Source organism: Echinops telfairi, unplaced genomic scaffold, assembly GCF_000313985.2.
Source record: "Echinops telfairi isolate 266 unplaced genomic scaffold, ASM31398v2 ScPeMD7_9;HRSCAF=40, whole genome shotgun sequence".
Lineage (NCBI taxonomy): Eukaryota > Metazoa > Chordata > Mammalia > Afrosoricida > Tenrecidae > Echinops > Echinops telfairi.
Window position 1 is genome coordinate 57,805,159 of NW_022103906.1, and position 13,891 is coordinate 57,819,049.

At 42.1% G+C, this 13,891-nt stretch overlaps 1 pseudogene; it reads left to right on the top strand.

The window, feature by feature from the left end:
* Positions 1-13,891, top strand: part of LOC101644821 — a 106,982-nt pseudogene that overhangs the window by 6,388 nt on the left and 86,703 nt on the right.

Below are 13,891 nucleotides of genomic sequence, written 5' to 3' on the forward strand. Positions count from 1 at the left end.
GGGGTCCAGTGGTGTGGGGCATATCGAGATATTCCTACTAAAGTGAAGGATAAGCTATTGCATTTGGCACCCCCAACGACTGAAAAAGAGGCACAACGCCTAGTGGGCCTCTTCGGATTTTGGAGGCAACATATCCCTCACTTGGGTATTCTACTTCGACCTATTCATCAAGTGACACGAAAAGCCTCCAATTTTGAGTGGGTCCCAGAACAAGAAAAGGCTCTGCAACAGGTTCAGGCTGCCGTGCAAGCTGCTTTGCCACTGGGACCATATGATCCAGCTGACCCTATGGTGCTAGAGGTGTCAGTTGTAGATAAAGATGCAGTGTGGAGTCTTTGGCAGACCCCTAACAGTGTAGACTGTTAGGATTTTGGAGTGAAGTCCTGCCATCCTCTGCAGACAACTACTCCCCCTTTGAAAACCAGCTGTTGGCCTGTTACTGGTCCTTGGTGGAGACTGAATGCCTCACCATGGGCCACCAAGTCACCATGAGGCCTGAACTACCTATCATGAAATGGGTATAGTCTGACCCACAGTGTCATAAAGTTGGACGTGTGCAGCAGCGCTCCATTGTTAAATGGAAGTGGTATATACGAGATGGGGCCAAAGCAGGACCTGAAGGGACAAGTAAGCTGCATGAAGAAGTGGCCCAAATGCCCACAGTCTGCACTCCTGTCACATTACCTTCTTTCTCCCAGTCTGCACCTATGCCCTCCTAGGGAGTTCCTTACCATACTTTAACTGAAGACCAAAAAAGTCATGCTTGGTTTACGGATGGCTCTGCACGATATGCAGGTGCCACTTCTAAGTGGACAGCAGCAGCACTACAGCTCCTTTCTGGGATCTCCCCTAAAGGACAGTGGTGAAGGGAAATCTTCCCAATGGGCAGAACTTATGATGATCCAATTAGTTGATTTGTTGTTCAGGAATGAGGATGGGATGCAACATTTTTTCCAGAGTCACAGTCCTGATCCAATGTGCAAGGAGGCTGCTTGGGCTGTCACCTGTATCCCCTTTTATCATAGAGACTAGAAAAGAGAGAGTCAAGCAGAAAGGGAGGGATGTCAGCACCACCAGGAAAGAAGAGTTGGGCATGGAGGGCCTGCTTTGGACTCACATTCCCACACTGAGAATCTCCTACACCCAGGGGAAGATTGAGCCCAGGCACATAGGTAATTCCAATACCACCAGACCTCCAGGTGGTGAAGGAGCCAAAGACTTGACCTCAAAGCCAACAAAGAGAGAAAGTCTTTCCCCAGAGTTGATACCTTGAATTCAGACATCTACCCTCCTAAACTGTGAAGGTGAAGACAGAAGATTTTGGCCAATTTATCCAGTCTGAAATTCACCAAACCTGCGATCAAGATCCATTGATAATGACTAGTGTTTGGAATATGCAATTTGGGAAGAAGGAGCCTCTATAGTTGGTAAACCTGACCTTTATGCTAGAAATGACACCCAAGTGGAGCATGAAGGTGCATCAGCAAGTATTGTAATTGGGATTCCCATTCATACATGCACAGGTTTACGCCAAACACAATGCATTTAGACAGGTCTCTGCGATCAGTGGATGGCTGCAGACAAGTTCTTCCAGTAAAGCACTTGCCTTTGTTTCCTTATGGTGCCTACACACACACACACACACACACATCTTATCAAGACAGTAGCTTCCAAGGGATCTGCCTGGTCAATTACATTGAAGCCCGAGAAGCCAGCTCAGAAGGCTATGGTGACTATTTTGAGGAATCTCAAAGGGAGATTGATTATTATTAATCTTTATAGATTTTCTCAAAGGACACAGGACCATCATCAGGGCTTTTTTTTAAAAAGAAGTTTTAAGAAAATGTAAACCTGCATTTGTGAGAAAGAGGCCCGGAAAGTGTGCTGAGGAAATATTTTCCATCATGACAATGCACCTGTTCATTCACCCTTTGAGGGCAGCAAAAGCGGTCTTATGAGAATTGCCCTGGAAAACCTTATTCCATTCATCTTAAAGCCTGATCTTGCCTCTTTAAACTCCTCTTTCTTCTCCAAACTCAAATGGCACGGGAAAAGAATACTGTGTGCCTCGTGCATGCCCAAACTTCCATTTTGACATGGTGTTAATGGAAGCAAGCAGGAGTCTTCTGGGAAGGGTTAGAGATACTGACACACTGCTTTCAAAAGTCTATCAATTTAGATGGAGGATATTGAGAAAATGGCTTAACATTAATATTTTTGTTTTTAAATGTTTCTATGATTTTTCATACTTTTGCCTCATTCTCCTACATTTATTTCCAACAACATAAACAATGACTATAGACATGGGTCTCACTGAATAGAATACACAAGCATCAATTCCTACATCTGTGGGAAAAGACAACAGAGAAATTTAATCTCCTTGGTTTGAGCAAGCCAGGGACTGGCTGAGGAACAGACCATCAACTGGTAAAAAGCAAAGTTCAAGTTTCAAGCTGGAAAAAAAAAAAAGCCAAAGTACTACCTTGAGTATATCCAACCTGAATTTAGAGACTATCTCAATAATAGAGTTGATACATTGAATACAAGTGACCAGAAAAATTAGGGGATAATGTCAAAGACAACATACCCGAAGAAAGAGAAAGGTCATTAAAATGATGGGGGGTGGGGGGGAGATCAAATGAGTGTCAGAAGAGACTTTGACACTTACTCTTGACCATAAAGCTCCAGGAAGTGAAGACATTCTGAAGTGAAAAACTGAACAGGAGGTTTCAAAGGGAGTTCCAAAAGACAAAGTACTGAAGAAGAAAAAAATCCAGGCTCTAGTTGAAATACTGAAGGATTCTATAGGCAAAATATTGAAGGATACGGGGAAATCAAAAGAAGATGAAAGGAATACTCAGGGTCACTGTACCAAAAAGTGTTAGTAAAATTTCAACCATTTCAGGAGGTCTTATATGATCAAGAACTGCTGATATTGAAGGAAGATGTCCAGGCTGCTTAGAAGGCACTGGTAACAGAAGAACAACAACAACAACAAAAATCTTCATAAAATGACAGCATGCCAACTGAGGTATTTCAACAAATTATGCAAAGATGCAAGGCTGGAAGCTCCCATTCTTCTCTCCCAAGAAGTTTGGAAAACAGCAACTTACCCAACAGATTGGAAAATAGACGGATTTGTGCCCATTTCAAAGGAACGTTTGATCCTTCAAAGGAAGGATCAACAGAATGTAGAAATTATCCAACAATATCATTAATATCACACAAAATAAAATTTTATTGAAGATAAGGAAAACACAGTTGCCTCAGTACCTTGACTGGGGCATGTCAGAAAATCAAACCAGATTCAGAAGAGGCCCAGGAACAAGGAGCATTGCTGACGTCAGCTGGATCTTGGCTGAACTCAGAGAAAACCAGAAAGACATTTACCTTACTGGTGTTTTATTAACTATGCAAAGGCATTCAGTTGTGTGGTTCATGGAAAATGATGGATAATGCTGGGAGATGGGAATTCTAGAGCGTGTAAATGTGCTCATGTGGAACCTGTACGTAGCCCCAGAGGCAGTTGTTGGACTAGAATAAGGAGAAACTGCATGGCTTAAATAGAGGAAAGGTCTGGGTCAGTGGTGCACATTTTCTCCACACTTATTCAAGCAAAGAATCCAACACGCCGGACGGCGTGAAGAAGAGCACTGCGGCAGATGGAGGAGGAGGCATCAACAACCCATGATTTGCAGATGACGCCACCTTGTTGGCTGAAAGTAAAAAGAACTGGAAGCATGTCCTGATGAAGCTCAAAGACTACTACAGCCTTCAGCATGAGTTACACTTCCACGTGAAGAAACCCCAAATCCTGACAACGAGACAATGCATCACATCATCGTAAACAGAGCAAAGTTGGGAGCTGTCAAGAATTTCATTTCCCTTGGCTCCACAATCAATCATGGAAGCAGCAGTCAGGAAAGCAGGTGACACATGGTACCTGTAAAATCTGCCGCAAAAGACCTTTGGACGTGTTCTAAAGCAATACGCCGCCTTTGAGAACTATCCCGTCATGGTATTTGCAATCACTTCATATGCAAGGGAAAGCTAGAGGATGAATAAGGGAGAGCCCAGAGTTGGTGTCTTTAAATTCCAGGTATTGGCCATGGACATTAAACATGCCATCATCTCCCAGAGGAATGAACAAGCCTGTGTTAGCAGGTCAGCCAGAAAGCTCCTTAAAATCGAGGATGGTGAGACTCATTTCAAGTACTGTGGACACTTCCTCCGAAGGGACCAGGCCCTGGAGAAAAAGATCATGCCTAGTAAGGGGTCAGGGAGAAAAGAAGTCCTTCGATGATATGGATTGTTGCAGTGGCTGCAACAATGGGCTCAGACACAGTAATGACTTAGGGTGGCCCAGGACCAGGCGGGGCCCCTTCTGTTGTACATAGGGTGAACTCTACAAGCACCTAAAAACAGCTACATCGATGATGAAGAAATGCAGTGCTATATATAAAATATCTAAAATAGAATAGAATCATATAGTCTGCAACATAATTACCATTCGATATAGGGGGTGGTGATGGTGGCTGGTATTGTAGTTAGAAATGCTACCACACTTTCTAATCTTGGCTATCAATATGATTATTGATTTTAGCCCCAATCTTACTTGAGTTCCAAATACTTATTTTTTCCCTGTTTATTTAAAACTAAATTCTATTTCTAGCAACCATACTTGGAGACCAATGTTTATTAATGTTTACCAGGGGTGGGAGGAAACGGGGAAAGGGGATGATTGCTTAGAGCACTGATGTTTGGTTTATGATGATGGAAAAAATAACTCTGGTTTAAGGTAGTGCTGTGGTGGCCTATGTGTTGCTGTGATACTGGACACTATGCCATTGGTGTTTCAAATACCAACAGGATCACCCATGGTAAGCAAGGTTCAGTAGAGTTTCCAGACTAAGAATACACTAGGAAGAAGGGAGATGGTCACTGATGGTTTTCAGCTGAGTCACTGAAAACCAGGCGGTTCTGTATCCATAAGGTGGCTATGAGTTAGAGCTGCCTCATAGGCACTTAAGCACAACTGCTTTGAGGCGGCAGCTCTTCCTCAGTCATATTTTCAGTGCCTTTCAGCCTAAAGGGCTTAGCTTCTGCCATGACACTGGCAAATGTTCCACTGCTGTTCATAAGATATTTACTGGTCTATTATTTGTAGAAGTACATTGCCAGCTCTTTCTTCCTAGTCTCTTTTAGTGTAGAAGCTCTACTGAAACCTGTCCACCAGGGTGATTCTGCTGATATTTGAAATACCAGCGGCATAGCCTTAGCATCACAGAAGCGCAGGAGCCACCACAGTGTAACAGACAGACAGACCGGTGGTGGTATAACAGTAGGCACATGTTCCATAAGAGGAAGCTTTTCCTTGCTGCTAATTGTCTCTGACACTATCTTGCTAAGTAGAAAACAGCATGCTGCCTATGTCGGGTAAAATTTTTAAATTGCAAAAGTTTGCGTTGTTGAGTAGTTGACAGTTGACATAAGATATCTTGTCCTTATTATCCCTATAATTGTCATAAAATATTTGGCGGTGGGAGAAACTGGACTGGCATTTCCTGAATGGATCCTAAATGCTAACCGAGTATCACGAGGTTACACAGGGCAGATCAAATTCACTCAGGACCATGTTCAAAAGGGTACCTTCGCTTGGAGTTTAATCCTCTATAGTCACTACTTTGAAGTGCCTAACAGTTTTATTTCAGATTGAGGTTTTGTAAGTGATGTCTAATGGGACAGTGGACCATGCACAGGGGTTGTGGAGCCTCCACCATCCACCTTCAGTATGCTACTGGAACAGGGTGGGTACTTTCTGGCCACAGGCTCCCCTATGCCCGCCTGTGCACTTACTGCTGTGGCCTCTGCCCTTGCTGGGGAGCTGGAAGTGGGTGGGGGGAGGGGGTTGCATGCTATGTGACAAGTATGTGCACAAGAGAGCCCTGACAGCCTGTGCAGTCTGAACTTCCCTGATGAGGATCCCTGAGCCTGAGGGAAGAGGAGATTAAAATAATCATGACATGCCTCCAGCCTCCAGCCTTCCTTACCCACTCTCCCACCAGCCATTCCACCCAGAGCACTCTTCTCTGCTGGTTTTCATCATTCATGGCTATGGTGGCGCAGAACTCATAAGCAATACTTATGATTGTGGGATTTTTTAGGAAGGTTAACAGGTTACAATCCAAGATAAAAAATGCTCAGGATACAGTGATTGGGTCAAGGATGCCTCTTCCCATTCTTGTCCCTATGCTTCTTGGCTCCTCAGCCCTATGGTCCATTGGCCTCTTCCCCGCTTGGACAAGAATACAACTTTCCTTTAGGGCTGTTGAGAAGTGTCCCCAAACACGTCACTCCACCCTGAGCCTTCTCCAAAGACAATCAGCTCTAACTCTGTGGATAAGCAAACCCAGCTGCCCCGATGAAGTGTCTAGAGGCACCCCATAATCGACAGCTTCTGCCTGAAGGTTTAGTCACGCCACAGCCCAAGAAACCTGCCTCTCTGTCTCATGATCTTGCCTCAGCTGCTGCCCCTGTGGTGGGACAGTTCTCTTGTCTTCCAGAGGCAAAAGAAAGTAGTAAGGATAAAATAATCATACAAAGATAAAAATACAAATAGTGTGTAACAAAGAAAGGGCCACCATGAATATTTAAAAACCCAGGAAATATATTTTTGTCATGAAACTAGCAAGAAATACTTACACCTAGGACAATTTCAGGTTGGGTCAAGAGGGTGGTCTGATTCTTTTGTCTTAAAGAGGCATTTGGGTTTCTCAAGCAGGTGTAAGCAGGGTGACTTTGTTCATGTTGTTTCAGAGACACGCAAACTTGCTTAGTCTCTTCAAGGCCACTTCATGGATTCACCTGCCTCAAACAGAATTATTGGATTCCTCACTTACCAGATTGCTTTGCCTCTGTTGGTCTCATGGAGCTTTGCAACCTGGTCTACTTGTAACATGACAGAAGCTGAGCCGGCTTCTGGCTTGCCCCAACTCATAGGCAAACCTCAGATAATGTTCATTCCTGTGATGAACCAGTCTTGGTATTCATTTTTCAGAGATAGCCATAATTAGTCTAACGTGCAGTGGAGGGTCACCCTGCCAAGTCCACAGCCCCGCTGTTCTTTGGAAAACTTCAGACAGATTCAGTAGGACATTAGGTGTGTGTTTTTACACTTAGAAAACTCCATTAATACTTTCCTTAAAGTCAACAATATTTGGAAACTGATTGTGGTAGCAATTGTATAATTCTGCTTGATGTGATTGAACTATGGAATGATACGATATATGTCTTAACTCCCAGTTAATAATACATTTTTAAATAACAAAAAATGTAAAAAGTTTGTCCAAAATGGGAGTGAAAGATTAAAACAACAAACAAACAGCAACAACAACAACAAATCCACAATTGTAGAGTTGTTTTTAAAAAATACCTGTAGGATGCATAAAATATCACAAAGGACTATGTGTGAGTGTGTGAGTGTGTGTGGGTGTGTGTGTGAGAGTGTGTGTGTGTGTGTGGTGAAAATATACACACTGAAACCTGAATAAAGGCCAAACATGAGAGTGGGACAAGAGGAAAGTAAAAGGAAATAGAGAAAGGAACTAGGAGGCAAAGGGCATTTTTAGAGGTCTAAATATAAGCATGTACATATGTAAATATATTTATATACGAGGATGGGGAAATAGATCTATGTGCATATATTTATAGGTTTAGTATTAAGGTAGCAGATGGACATTGGGCTTCCTCAATGCAAGAACACTTTGTTCTAATAACCCAGTATTCTGTGATGCTCACCTTCCTGACACAATTGCTGAAGACAAAGTGGGTGCATAAGCAAATGTGGTGAAGAAAGCTGATAGTGTCCAGCTATCAAAAGGTATAGCATCTGGGGTCTTAAAGGCTTGAAGATAAACAAGTGGCCCTCTAGTTCAGAAGCAACAAAGCCCACATGGTAGAAGAACACCAGTCTGTGTGATCATGAGGTGTTGATAGGATCAGGTATCAGGCATCAAAGACCCAGAACAAAAAAATCATATCAATGTGAATGAGGGGAAGCATGGAGTGGAGACCCAAAGCCCATCTGTGGATAGTTGGACATCCCCTTAGAGAAGAGTCACAAGAAAGAGACGAGCCAGTCAGGGTGCAGTATAGTACCAATAAAGCACACAACTTTCCTTGAGTTCTTTAATGCTTCCTTACATCCACTATCATGACCCAATTCTACCTTACAAATCCGGCTAGATCAGAGCATGTACACTGGTACAGATAAGAGCTGGAAACACAGGGAACCCAAGACTGAAAAACCCCTCAGGAACAATAATGCGAGTAGCGATACCAGGACAGTAAGGGGGAGGTGGGGGAGTAAGGGGGCCTGATCACAATGATCGACACATAACCCCTTCCCAGGGGGACCAACAACAGAAAAAGGAGACAGTGGACAGTGTGAGACATGAAAAAAAATTATAAAGCATTCATGAAGGAGGGATGTTGGGGAAGGGAGAGAAATGAGGAGCTGATATCAAGAGCTCAAGCAGAGAGAAAATGTTTTGAAAATGAAGATGGCAACATATCTACAAATGTACTTGACACAATGGATGTATGTATGGATTGTGATAAGAGTTGTAGGAGCCCCCATAAAATGATTAAAACTGAAAATACACACACCAAAACACACCGCAGTTCAGTAATTCCCACACATATAGTTTAGTGACATTGATGATATTTTTCAGGTTGGGTAACCATCCTCATCACTGTAAAGGCAATGTGAAACAACTTTGTGAAGTCGGTGTTATGATGAAGATTTTATTGAAGACACATTTAAGATTCAGATGAGAATGTTATACAGTAAGGGGAAGACAGATTCCTAAACCTTAGCCCAGTACTCCTATCACAGTGATACACCTTTGTCCTAGCTGTGCTAATACAGGGCAAGGGCTCGGGCTTCCTTCATGGATAGATACAGCAGCGTCTTAGAAAATCTCATTTCCCAACTCTTTCATTTGCTGTTTTCTGTGAGCCCTAATTAATTTAGAAATCCTACAGATGCCCAAAACAACCAGCATGTCCATCACAGTTGAGTGGGTCGATGAACAATGTGGTATATATATATATAAACTTCTAAGATTTATGGAAAAATCCCATTATCTTCCAATTCCATCTTTCCATGAGCTTTTTAAAAAGTCCATTGTACATATAGTGCAATATTAATAAGTCATCAAAAAAGAATGAAGCAACAATACATGCTACAATATGGATGAGCCTTGAAAATAGTATGCCAAAAGAAACAAGCCAGGCACAAAAGGACACCATTATATGATTCCATCTATATGAAATATCTAGAACAGGTGCATTTAAAACAACAGAAAGTAGACTCCCAGGATCTTGGAAGAAAGAAAGGAATGCCAGTGTCATTGTGGGTTATATGTTGGTTATGTGTGATTATGCTAATGACCAGGTCAGCAGTTCAAAATCACCAGCTAATATGAGGGAGAAAGATAAAGCTTTCTACTCCTGTAAAGAGATGGAGCCTAATGGGTGCATAAGCAAATGTGGCAAAGAAAGTTAATGGTGCCCGGCTATCAAAAGGTATAGCATCTGGGGTCTTAAAGGCTTGAAGGTAAACAAGCGGCCATCTAGCTCAGAAGCAACAAAGCCCACATGGAAGAAGCACACCAGCCTGTGTGATCATGAGGTGTCGAAGGGATCAGGTATCAGGCATCATCAGAACAAAAAATCTTATCATAGTGAATGAGGGGGGCAGTGGGGAGTCGAGACCCAAAGCCCATTTGTAGGCCACTGGACATCCCCTTACTGAGGGTCTCGGGGAGGAGATGAACCAGTCAGGGTGCGATGTTGCAAAGATGAAAAATACAACTTTCCTCTAGTTCCTAAATGCCCACCCACCCCCACCCCACTCTCATGATCTGAATTCTACCTTGCAAGTCTGGCTAGACCAGAGGATATACACTGGTACAGATAGGAACTGGAAACACAGGGAATCCAGGGCAGATGATCCCTTCAGGACCAGTGGTGTGAGTGGCGATACTGGGAGTGTAGAAGGAGGGTCGGTTGGAAAGGGGGAACCGATTACAAGGATCTACATGTGACCTCCTCCCTGGGGGATGGTCAACAGAAAAGTGGGTGAAGGGAGACATTGGACAGGGCAAGATGTGACAAAATAATAATTTATAAATGATCAAGGGTTCATGAGGGAGTGGGGAGCGGGGAGGGAGGGGAAAAATGAGAAGCTGATGCCAGGGGCTTAAGTAGAGAGCAAATGTTTTTAGAATGATGAGGGCGATGAATGTACAAATGTGCTTTACACAATTGATGTATGTATGGATTGTGATAAGAGTTGTATGAGCCCATAATAAAATGATTTTTTAAAAAGTGACTTGCCTTGATTCCACCCTTCTGTGAGGATAAAGTCAAATGTAATCATATCAGTCAAAAGGTGAAATTGAGGGTCATCAGATATATGATGGTTGTCACATGCCCACCTAAGTAGGCCAGTGATTTGGTCAGATACTAGTCTAAGAATTGACTGATTCGTCCTCATTGTACTGGACAGGATGGAAAAAGAAAAGGATGAAGTCAGGAGGTCAAATTCTCAGCTCAAGCACAACATAGTTTGAAACTGTCTATGTCCACACTGATTGAGAACATCACCTCCTGTAGCTACAGAGCTGAGGTTGCTGAAAGTCAAGTCCAAAGCCTCAGCCTGTGAGATGCAGAATTTCAGTGCCAATTGAATTCCAATCTTGCATGGATCTACTATTAAAATGAAGGCAGTGATTAGAAATAAATGTGATCTTGAAAATTAGAATGAGGACATATAAGCAGTTTCTAGTGATGCTGGCAACATTCTGCTAAATCCTTCTTTGCCAGTAGAAATAGCTCTTTACCCTCATCTAAGGAGATTTGCCCTGTTTTGCTTCAGGAATCTACCTACCATGCACACCCCTGAGGTAGCTAAGGCACTGCTGATTCTACTTAAGAGCAACCATTACCCCTCTTTGTTTTACGCCTGTAACTCAACTTGTGTATCAATAGACCCTGTAAAGTGTGATCTGGTACAAGGAAGTGTACTAAAATCTCAAAGAAGGGAGTGATTTTTCCCCTCAATTTACATAGACATAACTCTGGTGACTGTAAGTAGGAATGAAAATTGTGGGTATAAAGGAATGGTGGGCAGAGCATAAAATTGGATCCAGTTGAATTTATTGGCATGTGTCCATAACGTCGAAATCCTGTCTTCAGTGTTTCAGCTCAAAGAGTTTGAAAGGGTTCTAAGAGCTTGGTTGGTTAATTGGAACATAGACTGAAAGCCTATACCAAATGAAGTTGAAATACCAGAACTTCCTTGATGTTCTATAGGAGATTATGTAAAGACTTAAGGGGATTTAAATACCAGAATGGACTTATTGCATTAAACCTGCTCACCCAGCTCAGAGGGTCCAAAGGACATACTTTTCACCAAGTCTGTGAAGAATGATTTGTAATGGGAATCCCCCCATATCTGAAGAAGTCTGTAGGATAAGAATCACAGTTCAAAAAAATGTTGAATCCTTAAAAAAAAACCAACTAGGATCCTTAAATGCATTGGGGATAAGTGGATTCAGGGTAGCAAGGGCCAAGTGATGAGACTTAATTGTAAAAGACAAGATCATCCTAGTTACTGTCAAAGCAGTGATCGGAAGTCTGTCTTCAGAGACCTCTGGCATTGGTTAATTGATCATGATATCCCTAGGAGTGAAATGAATAGGAAATCTACAAAATATTTACTTGATCTGTATAAGCAGAACAGCTTTACATTAAACAAACAGAAGTCTAAGTTGAATCTTTGTTTTTATGAATTGCTAAATCAGTGAGTCATGCCACTCAATCAATTCCCAGAGAAAAGCCAGTGTTTAGACATGAAATCCCCTGAATGAAGAGAAAGCTAGTTCCACTTAAGGAAGGACCCTCCTACACTGTCAAAATTATATTGTTAATCCGCCTCCAAGTTTGTGACATTTTAACCAAATGGATGTGCATTAGGGAATAAAATAAAAGAATCAGTCTTTAGGGCGACTATGTGACATTGGCTCTCTGTTGATTATTCCAGGAAACGCCAACGCCATTGCAGTTCATTATTCAGAAAAGGCGTTTATGGAGGGTAGGTGATCAGTGGAGCTGTAGCAGGTCCATCTCATGGTGGGTCAAGTGAGTACATGGACTCATCCTATGTTTATCTCCCCACTTGCAGAAGGAGAAATAGGAACAGATACGTTTAGCCCCTGGAAGAAACCCCATATTAGTTCCTTGACTTGTAAAGTGAGGTCTTTTATAGTAGCAAAAGTTCATTGTAATGCACTAGAACTATCTTTAACTAGAAAAACAGAAAACCAAGAATAATACTATGTTCATGGTAGATTTTCAGAGACAAGTACCACCATCAGGGGCTTAAAGAATGCAGAGGTGGTGAATCCCAGGGCATCCTTAATCAACCTGCCAGCTTGGTTTCAGTAAAAAAACCAAAACAAAAAACATAGATGGATCTTGAAGAATGATAGTGAATTATTGCAAATTTAACCAGGTGGTGATTCCAATGGCAGCTGCTGTTCTAGATAGCTTATTGCTTGAGGAAATGAACACGTCCCGTGGTACCTGATACGGAGCTATTGACCTGGCAGATGTTTTGTTGTTGTTGGGTGTCGTTGAGTCAGTGCCAACTGTAAGGAGCTTATATAGAACAAAAGGAAACACTGCCCAGTGCTGTGCCATTCTCACAATTGTTCTGCTTGCGCCCATTGTTGCAACCACGGTGTCAATGCATGTCATGGAGCGTCTTCCTCTTTTTTGCTGTCTTTTTCCTTGACCAAGTATGGTGTCCAACAGTACAATTCAAATACATAAATTCTTGTTTGGTCTTCCTTGTTGTATGGTGAAACCTACAATCCTGACACACACCTTTCCTGATTTTAAACTATGCAGTAGTCCCTGTTCTGTTCACCCTCTTGCTACATGTGCAGGTCCCATATGAGCACAATTTGGTTTTCTAGAACTCATATTCATCTCAATGTTATCCATAGTTTGTTATGATCCACACAGTCAGATGTCTTTGCACAGTCAATAGAACACAATTCAACCTCTTTCTGGAATTCTCTACTTCCAGGTGTTCTGTTTCACACAACGTGCTCTACTTTTAGGTCCAAATCAAAACCAAACTCACTGCCATTGGATTGATTACGACTCATAGTGACCCAATAAGACAGGGTAGAACTGCCCTTTGGGTTTCTGAAACTATAACTCTTTACATGAGTAGAAAACCTTGATTTTCTCCTGTTGAGCAGCTGGTGGTTTTGAATTGATGACTTTCTGTTGGCAAGGTGACCACTACACCACCTATAATTCATTGCAATGGCCATAAAGAGCTTAGAGAAAACATTCATGATTAGGAAGTTTATTAAAGAAGTTAGCAGATTGGAGAGCCAATGAGAAATGCTCAAGATACAGTTGGTCAGTCAGGACATGATACGAAGTTCTGTTAGGGCTGTTAATAAGTGCCCCAAGGGCATATCACGTTTGCATTCCACTGGCCAATAATTATCAATGTACCATCTTTGCATGTTTCATCCATTTCAGACTGAAGGAATTGGTAGAACCCTTCAGTTTCTTCATCACTAGCTTTAGTGATTGGCGCATAAAGTCGAATAATAGTTGTATTAGTAGTACTTCCTTGTAGGCATATGGGTATTATTCTAAAACAGCATGGTACTTCACAATAGATCTTGAAATGTTCTTTTTGACAATTAATCCAAGTATTAATGGGTGTTTTCAGCATCCTTCTAATTACTTCATGCTCCATCAGCAAAGCTTTATTCCTTCCCTGTCATTAAATTAGTCT